The sequence below is a fragment of the Ailuropoda melanoleuca genome, chromosome 17 (assembly GCF_002007445.2).
Source record: "Ailuropoda melanoleuca isolate Jingjing chromosome 17, ASM200744v2, whole genome shotgun sequence".
Classification (NCBI taxonomy): domain Eukaryota; kingdom Metazoa; phylum Chordata; class Mammalia; order Carnivora; family Ursidae; genus Ailuropoda; species Ailuropoda melanoleuca.
The window spans coordinates 27,520,190-27,537,259 of record NC_048234.1 but is presented as its reverse complement, the minus strand read 5'-3'; the positions used below and the strand labels follow the sequence as shown (position 1 = coordinate 27,537,259).

General features: G+C 40.2%; 1 protein-coding gene across 1 annotated transcript in view; it reads right to left on the bottom strand.

Annotated features, from left to right (window-relative positions):
* Nucleotides 1-17,070, bottom strand: part of TMC1 (transmembrane channel like 1) — a 355,988-nt gene that overhangs the window by 121,719 nt on the left and 217,199 nt on the right. The window contains exons 8-9 of the mRNA XM_034647338.1: nt 14,450-14,584; nt 12,825-12,951 (exon numbers count right to left, since the gene is read on the bottom strand). The gene's annotated coding sequence lies outside the window, so the exon portion shown is untranslated. The remainder of the gene's footprint in view (nt 1-12,824; nt 12,952-14,449; nt 14,585-17,070) is intronic.

The following is a 17,070-nucleotide window of genomic DNA, read 5'->3' as shown; positions in this document are numbered from 1 at the left end:
TGCCTTAGGACCTTCCAATCCCCAGTGTGGAGGGGTGATACCCGCCATACCAGGCCTGCAGAGCTAGTGAGGGGCACCTGCCCACATATCCAGCAGTTAGACTGTTTCCTTTGTTGGGCATACAAGTGGACCCACTGTAGAAAGATATTTCTATCCGGTGCCCATGACTGGATATCACAGGAGCAGCAGAAATTTAAGGTAAAAAAGACAGATACTTAGAATGAACTGGTATGGGAAGGTCTTTCCCTTCTATAAGAATTACACTTGTGGCCTGATTCTTAGACGTTAATGTTGGGACTTGTAGCTTTAGGAACTTGACCATGCGTGTTGGTCATAGAAGACAGCACTGTGGACTGGGGGTGGGATATGCCAGACTAGGACCCCCATCTTTTTCCCTTCCTTCAAAGGTGCGTGTTGCATTCCAGGTAGGGTGTGTTTTAATAGGTCCAATTTGCAGCAGGACAATGCGGTCCCGGTAGAGATTGAGTAATTCCTCCTCACTCAGAGATACAAAGTAACTCACCCATCCAGGTGGGATGTCCTATGGCAGATTCCAGTAGATAGTATCTCTAGGGGTGTGGAGTTTTCAGCAGCATGGCGTGTTGATCCACAGTGAGAGTCGAGGCAGTGACTGTCCCCTGCAACTTCCATACATTTATAATGTTGTGTGTTTCAGCAGGTGTCCCCAGTCTGGCAGATAGGACAACAGGATCTACTAGTTGATTATTCAAATGTATCAAAGCCTGGAATAATACTTTAGTTTGCCCAGCCAAGGTGGTTTTACCTAATGGTAATTCAATCTGCTGCTTTACCATGTCTTTTCCTTTCTACCAAACCGCCTGCCTGTGGTTATAGGGACAATGGAATCTTTGTTCAATGTCATGTTCTTTTGCCCAGTCTTGCACATCATGACCCTTAAAATGTGACCCTTGATCGTTATCTATTCAGCAAGGGTATCCGTGCATGGTACTCAGTTTCTCTAATCCCCTAGTGGTGGCAGCCTGGCTCGAGTGGCAACAGGGGAAAGTTGGGTTAGGCCAAACAAGTCGTACTCAGAGACCAAGGCATATTTAGGACCCTTACTAGGAGGCAGGGGGCCAATACAATCAATTTGCCAATCCCTTACTGGTTGAGAAATCCAGTGGACGACAACCCCCCCCCACACACACACACCAGGCTCCTTTGTTAGTGGCCTTGGGCATTGTTCAGATCACACAGGACATGCTGACATTGCCTTGACCAATCATTGTATGTCAAGGACAATGAAGCATCCTTGGCTATATGCCATCCCACCTGGACACTGCAGCGGCTACTCTTTCGCATACTCCATCTGCTGTATCTACAGAAGGGTTAGTTCCTAGGGTTTATGCCTAAGCTAAGGCATCAGCTGCCTGAATGCCAGGGTGTGTCAATGCCTTAGGAGACAGAATATGGAAAAGGAAGGACTGCCTCAGGCTCTTACAGGCAAACCCAAATGTCTTTCCACGTATCCTGCTCCTGCAAGGACTTATTCATGATCATATACCTCCTGGCCTCCCATTGTCCAAGCCATAAGGTTAATCTTTTTTTAAATAGCCCAACTATGAGTGAAAAGGGCTAATGGCCAGGGTGCATGAGTAATCAATCACCAGCCAAACTGCTCTCAGTCCAGCCTAGTGGCTGCTGTGATTCATTCCTGTTTCCATCCAGATGGTGTCAGTGTTGAGCTGAATAGTGACTGCAGTGCAAGTGGGTAGTTTACCCCTGCTAGACCCATTTGTATACATGGCATCAGGGGAAGTTCCCTCCTTGTCTCTCCGCAGGGGCATTTAGAAGATCTACATACTCAACAGGGCCCAGTAGTGCCTGAATATCTAGAGACAGTGGGCTAGTGGGCAGGGTGCCCTTCTGCTGCAAACAGCATGGACTCAATCAAAGTGGGAGTTTGAGCCATAGCAGAGGGTCAATGGGACATATTTTCATCCCATCCCTTGAGGGAAGAAAGTTCTTACCATGACTTGCTGTTATTGCATGAGAGGCTTTACCTGGAGGAGCGCTGTGGACATAGCTAGGAGCTGTCCTCTATGAGAGTATATCAGGTTTCTGCCCTTACCAAAGCTGGGACCAAAATCCTAGGGGCACTCTCTCCTTCTGTTGTTTCTGCCACAGTGCCTTCTGGAATCACAAATACAATGTAGGGCACAGCTGTTTGATGGGGTCATCACCTTGTTTAATTTCTCGGTAGTCCACAGTTAACTGCCATGAGCCATCTGGCTTCTTTTACCAGCCATACTGGGCTACTGAAAACATTATGGGCAGGGCGTACAATACCTATTCAATGCAGTTCTCAGATAGTTTCTCCTATTCCTTTATGTGCCCAGGCAATATATATTGCTTGACAGCTACCACTCTTCGCTGGGGTTCCCAGTTGGCATTTCCCCTCAGTACTGGTTTGATTACTCTTACCCAAAAGCAAATTCACTGATAGAATTTTGCAGAGTTTGACTATAGGATGTCAATGCCCACTATGTTCTCTTGTATTAGAGAGATAAAAACCTGTATTCTCATGGGGGAGAACGCAGTGCCAAAGGGACCTTCCTGACTATATTTGTTTGCTTTGTCTTTGAAGGCCCTGATCAGGCCACATTCACTGTAGGGATGAAATCCAAGACATCTCAGTCCACCCCCCAGTATCTGGTATACCTATCCTGAAGCCAATCATAAGACAAGACATTTTTTTTTCTGAAGTGGGGAGTCTATTGCTGATCTGTAGGAAACTGACAAGTACCGGGAATGGATAGAGACTGTGGGAAACACCCAAGACAAAGAGGGAACTCAGGAAGCCAACAGGCTATCCAAAGCATCTGGAACAGAAGAGAGAAATGAGAAATAAACTCACCCATATATGGTCAAAGGATTTTCAACAAAGGTGTAAAAACAATTTAGTGGAGAAACAACAGTCTTTTCAATAAATGATGTCAGAACAATTGGATATACATACATTAAAAAAAAGAATTTCAATCTGCATCTTCCACCGTATACAAAAAGTAACTCAAAATGGACAACCCAGTGTAAAACCTAAAAATATAAAAAAGTCTAGAGGAAAACATAGAAGACTATAGACTAGGCAGAATTTCTTTTTGAGGTAACACCAAATGCTCAATCGATAAAAGAACAGATTTATAAATTGGACTTTATTAAAAGTATAAGTGTCTGCTCTTCAAAAGACCCCATTAAGACAACGAAAAGATAATCACAGACTGGGAGAAAAATTTGCAAATATATATCTGAAAAAGGACTCATAATCAGAATAAAAAATAGAATATATATAACAGCCCTTAAAAGTTAATAATAAAAAAACAACCCAATAAAAAATGTGCAAAAGACTTAAATGGGTATTTCCCAAAGAAGATAATGATGGCAAATCAGCACAAGAATAGACACTTGACATCATTAGTCATTAGGGAAATACAATTAAAACCACAGGGAGATACAATTACACATTTATTAAAATGGTTAAAGTTTTAAAACCTGGCTATACCGAGGGTTGGGTGAGGAAGAAACAGCACTCTCATACACAGCTGGTGGGCTTGTGAAATGGTATATACTTTGTAAAAGAGTCTGGCAACTTCTTAAGAAGTTAAAGACATCTACCATATGACCCAGCTATTCCACTCTAAGATATTTACCCAAGAGAAATGAAGGCATATGTCCCTATAAAGACTTTACATGAATGATTACAGCAACCAAAACTGGAAATGACCAAATGTCCATCAACCAGTGAATAGAGAAACTGCGATGGATCCTTACGATGGAATGCTACTTGACAATGATAAAGAATAAACTCCCAGTACACACAACAGCATGTATGCATTCCAAAATGATCGTGCTGAGCAAAAGAAGCTAGACGAGAAAAGAGCACCTGCTATATCATTTCATTTATGTGAAATTCTAGAAAACACAGTGACGGTGGTCGTGCTAGTTTTCATCCATCTAGTTTTGAAGTTGCACGAGTGTATGCAGTTTATCATGTATAGACTTCCTCTTAATAAAGCTATTAAAATAAAAGTTATGCATCAGTCAATAACGTTGGTATATTAGGAAACAAATATCAAGATTAATCCACTTTGGTACAATTGATATTCAAAAGGAGAGAGAGAAAGGAAGAAGGGAAGAGAAAAGGAAGAATAGAGGAGGGAAGAAGAAAAGGAAGGAAGGAAGGAAAAATGCCTTTGAAAATTAGATAAAAACCACCCAAATACACACAACAACGTGGACAAATCTCAAATGTTTTAAGCTAAGTGAGAGAAACCTGTCTTCAAAGACTACATGCTATATGATTCCATTTCTATGACATTCCAGAAAAGGCAAAACTAAAAAGACAGAAGACATATCAGCAGTTCAGAAGCTGAAGAAACTGACCGCAAGAGGCACAGGGAACTTTGGGGGTTGATGGAACTGTCCAATATCTTGCTTGTGGTGGTTGTTACACAAATGTAGGTGTTTGTCAAAACTCAAAACCAAACACATAAAAGTATGAATTTAATTACATATTAATCATATCTCAATAAATCTAAACAAAAAGAAAAATTAGAAACTGACATCCCCTGGGTCAACTTTGGGCCACTGTTCTTTTTCTCTGCCCATATTGAGTCTTTTTAGAAATGAAAATAATCGGCAACAGAAAAAGAGCATTTCATATAATTTTTTAGATTTCTAACTTTTCTTCGAGAAGATTGACAACACTGTGACCACATATCACATGGCAATATCCTCTGTGGCTGAGTAGACATCAATCCCTATATGTGGTGGTTTTACTTTTTACAGCATATTACCTGCCCAATCCCTGCAGACAATGGAGTCTGAACCTCCACCTTAAACTCATTTCAACAAACACTTTTATTGGCATGATCTGTTACCCAGCCATGAGCAAACTTGTCTGTAGGAATGGAACAGGCAAAGTGTGGGATGGTAAGAGATCCAGGGAGATAGAGACTGCCGGGTTCCTGTAGTGAATACATAGATCACAAGAACATGGAGGAGAGGATTTGCAGTTTAAGGCTGATGTATAGGAAATTACAGCTGAACATTTGATCTTAAGGAAACAAAAATATAGCCAAAATGTGTGTGCTATTTGATTTACCTCGTGGGGATATTAGCCATCAAAATCTAAAGAGTAGGGATATTAGAATCTAAAAGTAAGCATATTTTTTTTATTTTCAATAGCAAGCATAGTGCCTTATACATAATAAGTGGTCCATAACTGTGAGTTGGAAGGAAAATGAAGGAAACGAATAGATGAAAGTTGTAAGCAGGGCCAACTGCACAGGCACAAAGTCTATGGACAGAGGATTCTGGAAGGGCTGCATGCTTGATTTAATGTTTTCCTCTTGTCATCTTGAAATTCTTAATAATTTTTGAACAAAAGGAGACCCCACGTTTTCCATTTTCGCTAATCCCCACAAATTACATAGTCGCTACTAAATTCAGGAGATTTTGGAACCACACTGAGCTTTCTCTAAGAGAGGGCGGTGAAGAGGAGAGTTTGTGACACAGTGCATCCATCTGACATGGTCACAAAGACCTAGGAGACCAAGTGAAACAGAATTTCAAGTTATTACAGGACTTCATTGAGGTGTGTTGACAAGCCACAGCCCCAACAGATGAGCCAGACTGGAGAGGCAAAGAAATTACCTGGACAGTTTTGAGTTGACAGATTAGACAGACCCTGAAGGGAAGGAAGGAAGGAAGGGAGGAAGGAAGGAAGGAAGGAAGGAAGGAAAANGCTAATCCCCACAAATTACATAGTCGCTACTAAATTCAGGAGATTTTGGAACCACACTGAGCTTTCTCTAAGAGAGGGCGGTGAAGAGGAGAGTTTGTGACACAGTGCATCCATCTGACATGGTCACAAAGACCTAGGAGACCAAGTGAAACAGAATTTCAAGTTATTACAGGACTTCATTGAGGTGTGTTGACAAGCCACAGCCCCAACAGATGAGCCAGACTGGAGAGTGGAAAAGAAATTACCTGGACAGTTTTGAGTTGACAGATTAGACAGACCCTGAAGGGAAGGAAGGAAGGAAGGGAGGAAGGAAGGAAGGAAGGAAGGAAGGAAGGAAGGAAGGAAGGAAAAGAGAGAGGGAAGGAAAAAAGAGAGAGAGAGAGAAAGAAAGAAAGAAAGAAAGAAAGAAAGAAAGAAAGAAAGAAAGAGAAAGAAAGAAAGAAAAGGAAAAGAAAGGAAGAAAGAAAGAAAAGAGAAGGGAAGGGAAGGGAAGAGAAGGAGGAAAGAAAGGAAAGGAAAGGAAAGGAAAGGAAAGGAAAGGAAAGGAAAGGAAAGGAAAGGAAAGGAAAGAATAAAGAAAAGGCAAGAATGGAAGTAGTGTCTACAACCTCAAAATGAATCACAAATAACTGGTATGGAAAAGACTGACACTCAGATGTCACTAGTTTTATCCATATCCACGGTGCGAACAGCATTGTGACCACAATTCTAGTCCACCTTGTCTGCCAAATGAGAAGGTGGACGTGTCTAAGAAATGTCTTTAAATTTTTATCCAAAACAAATTCTGACTAAATGTACCCTGACTGGAAGGGTAACAGGAGAGAGAGCCTTGTGGTCTGTTTCTCAAACATTGTCTGATTCTTCATCTACGAAGTGTAAGGGGCACTGGAGTGAGTATATGAATTTTAAATGTCCCTTCCCACATTTGGGAGTTAACCGCCATTCAGGCTGTTCACCCTCTCATTGGCCTGGATAGAGCAGAGGCCAAATCATGAGATGGGTGATGGTGCCACGGGCCTTCTCATCATGGTTCATTTTGCACTTTAGTCAGTGACCAGACAACTGACCACCCAAATCAGGACACTACTGAGAGTGCTAAAATGTAAAGCTGGAGAGGACACAGGGGCAATGGACATAAACCATGATTCCCGGAGGAATCTGCCAGCTATGACATACAGTTACCCTAATGATAATATCACAGAGCATAACACAGGCATCCTATTAACCTTTAGTAATACCAATATACGTCACCAATAAAAACGGCAATCACAAAGACATTGTCAGACATGCTATCAAGTGCTTTTTCTGTGTCAGACACTATGCTAAAAACTTAATTTTTTTTAAATTTTTGGATTGAAAACANGAAGAAAGAAAGAAAAGAGAAGGGAAGGGAAGAGAAGGAGGAAGAAAGGAAAGGAAAGAAAGGAAAGGAAGGAAAGGAAAGGAAAGGAAAGGAAAGGAAAGGAAAGGAAAGGAAAGGAAAGGAAAGAATAAAGAAAAGGCAAGAATGGAAGTAGTGTCTACAACCTCAAAATGAATCACAAATAACTGGTATGGAAAAGACTGACACTCAGATGTCACTAGTTTTATCCATATCCACGGTGCGAACAGCATTGTGACCACAATTCTAGTCCACCTTGTCTGCCAAATGAGAAGGTGGACGTGTCTAAGAAATGTCTTTAAATTTTTATCCAAAACAAATTCTGACTAAATGTACCCTGACTGGAAGGGTAACAGGAGAGAGAGCCTTGTGGTCTGTTTCTCAAACATTGTCTGATTCTTCATCTACGAAGTGTAAGGGGCACTGGAGTGAGTATATGAATTTTAAATGTCCCTTCCCACATTTGGGAAGTTAACCGCCATTCAGGCTGTTCACCCTCTCATTGGCCTGGATAGAGCAGAGGCCAAATCATGAGATGGGTGATGGTGCCACGGGCCTTCTCATCATGGTTCATTTTGCACTTTAGTCAGTGACCAGACAACTGACCACCCAAATCAGGACACTACTGAGAGTGCTAAAATGTAAAGCTGGAGAGGACACAGGGGCAATGGACATAAACCATGATTCCTGGAGGAATCTGCCAGCTATGACATACAGTTACCCTAATGATAATATCACAGAGCATAACACAGGCATCCCATTAACTTTTAGTAATACCAATATACGTCACCAATAAAAACGGCAATCACAAAGACATTGTCAGACATGATATCAAGTGCTTTTTCTGTGTCAGACACTATGCTAAAAACTTAATTTTTTTTAAATTTTTGGATTGAAAACATCAGAAATACATTTTTTGGATACAGGTGCACAATGCTTTTGAAAATTAGGCTATGAAATTAGTTCTTTGGTTTATTTTCAATAATTCTGATGTAAATTGGGGTTCATTTGCGTTGTTGGAATGAGGGACAGATAGCACCTAAAGAACTGAGATGAACAAAGAGAAAACAGTAGCTGTTTTAAAATGCGGACAATGGAAAACAAAATTACCTTCGAAGGCAGCTTGAGTATGATACATAATTTTAAAATAAACACAGTCGGGGCGCCTGGGTGGCTCAGTTGTTAAGCATCTGCCTTCAGCTCAGGGCATGATCCTGGCATTCTGGGATCGAGNAGTATATGAATTTTAAATGTCCCTTCCCACATTTGGGAAGTTAACCGCCATTCAGGCTGTTCACCCTCTCATTGGCCTGGATAGAGCAGAGGCCAAATCATGAGATGGGTGATGGTGCCACGGGCCTTCTCATCATGGTTCATTTTGCACTTTAGTCAGTGACCAGACAACTGACCACCCAAATCAGGACACTACTGAGAGTGCTNTCTGAGAGTGATAAAATGTAAAGCTGGAGAGGACACAGGGGCAATGGACATAAACCATGATTCCTGGAGGAATCTGCCAGCTATGACATACAGTTACCCTAATGATAATATCACAGAGCATAACACAGGCATCCCATTAACTTTTAGTAATACCAATATACGTCACCAATAAAAACGGCAATCACAAAGACATTGTCAGACATGATATCAAGTGCTTTTTCTGTGTCAGACACTATGCTAAAAACTTAATTTTTTTTAAATTTTTGGATTGAAAACATCAGAAATACATTTTTTGGGTACAGGTGCACAATGCTTTTGAAAATTAGGCCATGAAATTAGTTCTTTGGTTTATTTTCAATAATTTTGATGTAAATTGGGGTTCATTTGCATTGTTGGAATGAGGGACAGATAGCACCTAAAGAACTGAGATGAACAAAGAGAAAACAGTAGCTGTTTTAAAATGCGGACAATGGAAAACAAAATTACCTTCGAAGGCAGCTTGAGTATGATACATAATTTTAAAATAAACACAGTCGGGGCGCCTGGGTGGCTCAGTTGTTAAGCATCTGCCTTCAGCTCAGGGCATGATCCTGGCATTCTGGGATCGAGCCCCACACCAGGCTCCTCCGCTGGGAGCCTGCTTCTTCCTCTCCCACTCCCCCTGCTTGTGTTCCCTCTCTCGCTGGCTGTCTCTCTCTCTGTCAAATAAATAAATAAAATCTTTAAAAAAAATAAAATAAACATAGTCCTCCTTGTTTAATTAAGAAAGCATAACTTTGATGATAAAATTTCTGTAATTTATTCCTCTATGTATTAGGTAAGAATGTTTATTTTAATAACAAATGTTAAAGCAATTATACAAATTTTAAGCATATATTTCACATGAGTAACTCTGCCAAAATGTGGAAACCAGTGATGAAATTTATAAATTACTTCATGAGGTGCCTGGGTGGCTCAGTTGGTTAGGCCTCCTACTCTTGAATTCCGCTAGGGTTGTGATTTCAGGGCCTTGAGATCAAGCCCCTGTTTGGGCTTTGCTCTCAGCAGGGAGTCTGCTGGAGATTCTCTCCCTCTGCCCTCCCCTAGCCTGTGTTCTCTCTCTCTCTCTCTCTAAAATAATAGATAAAAGTCTTTAAAAATATATGAATTACTTCAGTGCTTTATACATATATCCAAAAACAACCTGCAGAGAAAGTCTCTGGGAAAATTATTTTATATATATTTTATATTTTTTTCAATATTTTATATATATTATTTCAATATTTTATATATATATTAATGTAGCTTCTAAAGATAAATATAGATATACAAGTAGGGTTATGGTATTGCTACATTACCTAATAAAAAAAACTGTAAGTTTATTTTCTCTTTCTCAAAAGATTTTTCTAAGAAATAATAAGGTTTCTTTAGCTGTGAGTATTTTGCAGCTCTTAGAACCAGTTGCTGTAAGAATTCAGGGGATTAGGAGTAGTATGCAAATTTCTTATATTTATTAATTATGTGGGCCATGTTTAAAATTATGAAGTCTACCTTCTTAAACTTAGCATCCTCTGAAATGTCTTTCCATACATTATGGAAATTTATAGCATACAAATTGCAAGCGAACCCATCAAATATTAGAATAAATTTCAATAAAATATCACCAGCCATTATTTCCGGGAATGAAATTCTTTATACAGCGATATAACGCTCTATATTTCCTGATTATAAAAATAAATGCATACTTATGGTAAAAAATTAAAATGAGGAAGAAAAGCATACCATGAAAGTAAAAGTTACATGAATAGAAGGATTATGAATTACTCCTTAATTTCTTTATGCTGTCCAGTAATATAACAATTTTTATAGTAAATAGGTATCAGTTTTTCAATGAAGATGGACAATGTGCATTAAAGTAAAATAAAATGCTACTTAGTCATTGAGAGTAAGAAAGAGTGAGGAGATTTGGCAATGTGTTTTCTATAAACAAACCCTCGACCATTCTTAGAAAAATCTGGTTTTCATCCTAAATTGGACATGTGGTAGCTCTGTGACCCTAACCAAGGGTTCCTAGACCTCTTTGTCAGGTAAGACAGTGGGAGACTTTCTGCCAGTTCATTCTCTCTGCTCATTTATTCCTGTCTATTCATTCATTCAGCCAATACCATTGAGAACCCATATATGCCAGGCTCTGTTCTGGCACAATAGTGAACACACATCTGTATTTTTATTAAGCTTTTCCAGCTCCTCTGTGCACATGGGTTACGAAGGGGTATGGTGAGGTGGGACAGCAGGCAGGGGCTCCTACAGTGTACTGAGCGCTGATGGTGGCCTTGGACTAGAGCAAGGACAGTGGACACTGAGAGAGGCAGATGAGTTCAAGACATTTGGAATTAGAACAGTCTTAAGACTAGCCAATGAAACGGAAGAACTGTAGGAAAGAACAAGGAAAAGAAGGATTTAAAAAAATTTCCCAGGCTCCTGGGATTCAATGACTCATGGAATGAAAGCAACCATTATAGTGTATGAGGAATGACAGCTGATTAATGTATAAGCAAATAAATAAGATGCTTTTAGATAGAAAATCAGAGTCGTAGGATAGAAAGGGACCGGAATAGTATAGGAAGGTAATGGGGGAGGAGAGAAGGTCTATTTTCATCAGGATACCTGGAAGGGACTTCCTGAGAAGTTGCATTTAAGCTGAGACCTAAACGAAGTCTCTAGAATCAGAGACATGATCGTGTATCTACAGTACTTCAAAACAAAACTCTGAAAATCACAGAAATTAAAAAACTGCCCTCAGATTCCATATCAAAATTTACTCGGTGGCTGTTCCTGCTCTAGGCTATATTTATCTTTTAAAGATTCAGGGATTCCTTCTTACTGTAATAGCCATTCTCTCATAATGTTCCAGTTATGAAGATATTTATGCAATATCCTCTACGTCCAAGAACCTGGCCTGGACTACTTAGATTTTGCGAATGACTTCCTAGGGTTCTTTAGTAACATTCTTTGTCAACTTGTTTTTGAGGACAATTTTCAAGCTTATGTATCTGATCCTATGTCTGTGAAGCTTTCTTGGTGCTCTTTGGGAAATAAGTCTTCTAATATTGTCATAATTCAGTCTTCTATATTGACGCTAGAAGAATGATTCAGAGCTGAATCGTTATGAGTTACTACAGAGAGATTAATTTTAGGAAGTGAAGAGCTCAGAGGAATAGGGTGTTCTAACTATGAAATTGTTAGGAGCTGCTATACCCCTTGGGACACCTGAAGAGCTTGTAGAAAACCTGCCAATGGGGGATGGAGGCTGACAGAACCCTGGGGAGGATTCATACTTCCTGGGTTATCAGCATGAAGGATGGATTGACTAGGAAAGTCTTGAGTAAGTGAAAAGGGTCCAGCACTCAGAAAAAAAGGGATCTCTGAGGCACCTGCGTGGCTCAGTCGGTTAAGAATCTGCCTTTGGCTCAGGTCATGATCCCAGGGTCCTGGGATCAAGCCCTGCATTGGGTGCCCTACTCAGCGGGGAGCCTACTTCTCCCTCTCCCTCTGCTGCTCCCCCTGCTTGTGCATTCTCTCTCTCTCTCAAACAAATAAATAAAATCTTAAAGAAAAAAAAAAAAGGGATCTCTATCTTAGACATTTCCACACCAGGCAAATTAAAATAGGCTTTTGAAAAGAGAAAACAACAGGAATTGAAATAATTATGTTCTGGTGAAATCTCTAAACTTCAGAAAGTAGACAAACTGGCTGATGCTGGTGAACAGCAAATGTCTGAAGTGACCCAGACATAAGGGATCCTGAATACAACGGAGGACTCCTGCTATTTGTGTCTATTTTTCCCATAATTTTTCTCATTCGTTGATTAAACAATAAATCTGATAGATGTTCTAGGCTTCTTCTCTAAGGGCAGGTTTCTCAATCGTGGCCCTATTGATATATTAGACCAAATAATTCTTTTTGTGGGTGGCTGGGCCTCCAAACTGGAGGATATGTAGCCACATCCTTGGCCTCTGCACACCAGATGCCAACTGCACCAGCCCCCTAGTTGTGACAACCAAAAATGTCTCCAGACTTTGTCGAATGTCCCCTAGGAGACAAAATCATCCCCGGCGGAGAAACAGGGCTCTAGGGGAATGCGTTCCTATATACCATAGAATCGAAGAGTCACATGTTGCTGGCTTCTTTATGAGTGACAGAATTAAAAGCACAGGGAAGTGCTGAGGCAGAAAGATACAAGGGCGCCAACCCGCAAACCTCATCTTGGCTCGTTCTCTCCTAGTGGCTTTGTGCTCCTGTTTCACAATGCTGTGTTTTCTTGTGTTTTCTTGCTTCCCGTTCTTCTCTGGGGAGGCTTCGTGAGGTCTTTTGTAATTATTCATTCCTGACAAGGAGATGCATGTTCAGATTTGATGTTTTGAAACAGGCAGGATGTGTGGAAGGCTGAGGCTTTCCAAGTCACTGCTTCCCTGAACACCTTACTTTCTAAAGACATGGCATCTTTGAGGAAACAACAGTTGGAGAAGGTTGCGTTTGATGTGAGTGAGGCATTGTATATTCGGAGGTGTCATTCACAACATAAAGGGTCACATTGTTTAGTAGGTACTGCAGCACATAGTAATTTGTAGATGGCAGATTGTAATTTTTCATGAACTCTCTTTCTAGAAAGTCTAAGAGGCAAGTGGCTTGGGAGAGAAGATCTCACTCAAGTCCAGCAGAGCTATGCCAAGAGAAAGTTTGCCAATACTGGGAATTTAAAAAAATCATCATCCACTTGCTGCCCAGCCACAGCTATAGATATGAGAAGTTTACCACACATCAGAAAACATAAAAGAAAACTGGACTCTATAATACATTTTTTCTTGTTCATCAACAAAAAATATATAGTAATACTTCTTTCATAAAAGTTATAAAAAGTCACTAAAGGAAATGTGGAAAATGCATGAAAGTACAAAGAAAAAAATTATCCTAGTACTACTACCCAAACCCAAATACCACCACTAACGTTCTGTAGATTTCTTTCCAGTTTCTTTTTTTAATGTACACGTTAAGAGAGTATAAAGGAGTGGGGGAGGAAAAAAATATATATATATTTCAGTACACCACTTTTTAAGCTAGAATTGTATGAAATGCATTTTAAATGTTATTCGTAAACATAATTTTTAATGGTACATTAAGTTGCATCAAAATGATGTACCATCACTGCTTAGGCTGATTCTAATGATGCACCATTAAAGAGACTTGCAATAAATATTTATAATAACTTTGTTATTATAGAGTTCCAAAACTAATGCTATTGAATCAAAGGGCATAAACATTTAGAACATTTTAATATGTATTGTGTATACAAAAATTTGAATCAATTTATAGACCAATCAGCAAAACACAAATATGTCTATCTCATCATGTCCTTACCAATACCGGATATTCTCATTAGCTTTATTCTTTGGTTGGGTTAATTTTGTTCTTTACTTTCATGACCAGTAACCCTATTTTCCCCATATATTTGTGTACTAACTGCATTTCCTCTTTGGGAAAATACTATGACTATTGCAGTGTGTCGTCAAAAGACAGAAATCAAAAGCGGAAGGAAAATACCTATCTTATCAAGACAATTTTGAAAGCTTATGGTCATTATAAGAAGCAGAATTCCTGGTTTCACCATTCTCAAGAACTTTTATTCTATTTCTCATCACCCTGCCATCCATAACTACGATTTTCCAGTCAATGCAAACAATTTGCTGCTTCTCATATAAGCCATATGCTCTCAACCCCTTGACTTTGTACACACTGTTCCCTTTAACGTACCCCAAACACACACACACCACATGCGCACAGAGCCTGGGGCCTTTCCCAGGCCCCAGCAGTCGCTTGTCCGTTACCTTTCTCATAGTCCCTGATATTCCGCATCCTAATCACTAATATTCTTTTCAGACTTTCCGTCCTGTCCAAGGGTTCCACAAGGGCAGGGACTCCACGTCTTTGATTTCTAGATTCCACATCATTTATCGTCGTGCCTGAAAGAAATTAGGAGCTCAGTAAATGGCTCTTTCAATACGGACATTATTGAACAATAAACGCCGTGGACTTCTTAATTATACAATTCTGTCATCCCCGGTAATTGTCAGGATTTTGAGGGATAGACTGAGTGGAAAGAATACAAGCTTCAGGGTCAGTCGAACCCAGGTTCAAACTTCCAGTTCAACCACTAACCAGTTTAGCGTCCTTGGAATAATTACCTAACATCTTTGACACTCCATTGGAACAAATAGTGATCATAATACATACCTTATAGGATTATTTGAATATAAATGAGGTATTGAATATGCGTAAAGAATCTGGCATAGAGTAGTGGTTCAATAGACATCTTTCTAGTTATTGTTGTGTATTTCCATTATATGCATATTTCCATTCCATATATATTTCCTTTACAATAAATATTACTGAATTTGAAGGATCTGATACCTCTGTATGTATTTTTCTTTAAATCACAAAGGGCAAGACACAAGGTCAGTTTTACTGACCATATTCTTGCTGCCTGGGCAAGAATATTCCTTTTAAGCAAATCTTAGAAAAGAATTAGTTCTAATCACAGTTGAGAAAAGTAGGCCTATATTTTCCAAAGGCAAGAGAAATCAAGTTCTTTGTAAAATAACACATGATCTAATCATCAACTGCTTAATTTTTCTCTGTTTGCCCCATTAATATTGCTGAAGGTATTTGGGGACCTCAAATTACTATAAATAAAGGCTTGCTGTCCCTGATGGCAGAAGAAAAGAACTTTTGGAACATGTTCTACTTTTCATTTCTAAAAATATATCCACTTGGGCCACACTACAGAAGCACGTGACATCTTCCCAGTTAAAAATCGGATTTTTGGTGGTGTGTTCAGCACAAGCGCGTGCATGCGCGCACGCGCACACACACACACACACGCACCCCAGAAAATCTCTGAAGCTCGGTTTCTTTTATTTATCAAACAGCCACGATTCATGCGTGCCTTCTGTGTGCCCTCCTTAGGGCTAAAAGACATTTACGTCCATCTGCCAACCAGATGAACCCAGAGAAAAAGTCACAAAGACCGCCTAAGCGAGGATAACACAAGTATTTGTGCAGAATAAATCTGCCAAGATCTTTTTCTCCTACCCTTACCCCAAACCCCATCACAAGCCGGTTTTACGTCCTGCATACCACGGTTTCCCTTCTGATGACAGCTCAGACCCTCTCTCCCAGCACTTTGTGTTCTCGGCCTCATACCATAAAGGATTAAATGTGGAATATGAAGCCTCTAGTACAGTGCTTAGCATAAAAACATGCTCGATACACAGTGTTTTCTTTCTACCTTTTCAAATCCTTCTGAGCGTTCACGAGATCATCCTCCACACCCCAGAATTCCTTCCACAGAGAGTCAAAGTTATTGCCCCAGGCAGGCCTTCTCAGATGCTGAGGAACATCCAGGAATTTTCCATTTTAGAGGTTTCTGGCATTCGAGCATATGAAGAAATGCCAAAAATGGCTTTCAAAAAGAACAGTAGATTTTAAACTTTTCATCAAACAGAAGAATGTTTTTAAGTACTACAGTGTATTCTATGGTAATATTTACAAGGCTACCATAGGATTTGTAAGAAGACACAACAGCATGTGTAGCTGAGGAATGCAACAGGAGTTTCAAACGCAGTCTCCGTGTCATCCTCCAAATCTGTTCATTGTGTTCTGTCCACGTGTAAACCCTCACTTGGAAGTGACATTTGAAATAAAAATTTCAAGTCCTTTCAACTCTAAACTCTTCATTTAAAGTCCTTTCTCCCGGGCGCCTGGGTGGCTCAGTCGGTAAAGCGTCTGCCTTCGGCTCAGGTCATGATCCCAAGGTCCTGGGATCAAGCCCTGCATCAGGGTCCCTGCTCAGCAGGGAGTCTGCTTCTCCCTCTCCCTCTGCCCCTCCCCCTGCTCTTTCTCTCTCTCAAATAAATAAATAAAATCTAAAAAAAAAAAAAATTAAAAAAAAGAAAGTCCCTACTCCCGTCCTCATCAGAGTGCTTGCCCCCACGCATCTATGAAAAGGAAACCATGAGCAAATAATAAAAAAGATGGGGTAAGATTTCCCCCTGAAAAGAGGTGAAGAAGAGGCTTAAGGGAGCCAAATGAGGCCAATATAGCAACATCAACTTACAGGTTGAACGGAGAAGAATATCTCTCCACAGCCCCCTGGCAACTCATCCACTATCACCAAGGGGGCCCTGACCCCCCACTTGGATAAGCAGAGTCCCACACGAGCATCCCAGGAGGGTGAACTGGAACGGGAGCCATGACAATCAAGCCATGAATTAGCAGGCTATGACTAGAATAATTTTCCCCAGACTTCTCTGGAAAAGTAAGCTATTCCTCCTGCAGAGATGCCTCAAGAGTTGATAACTTTAAAACTGAAATTGTTTTTCTGAAGTAATTACAAGGCACCAGTGAACACTGAGTGGAGGTTACTATTTTAAATGATAAACTATCTTAA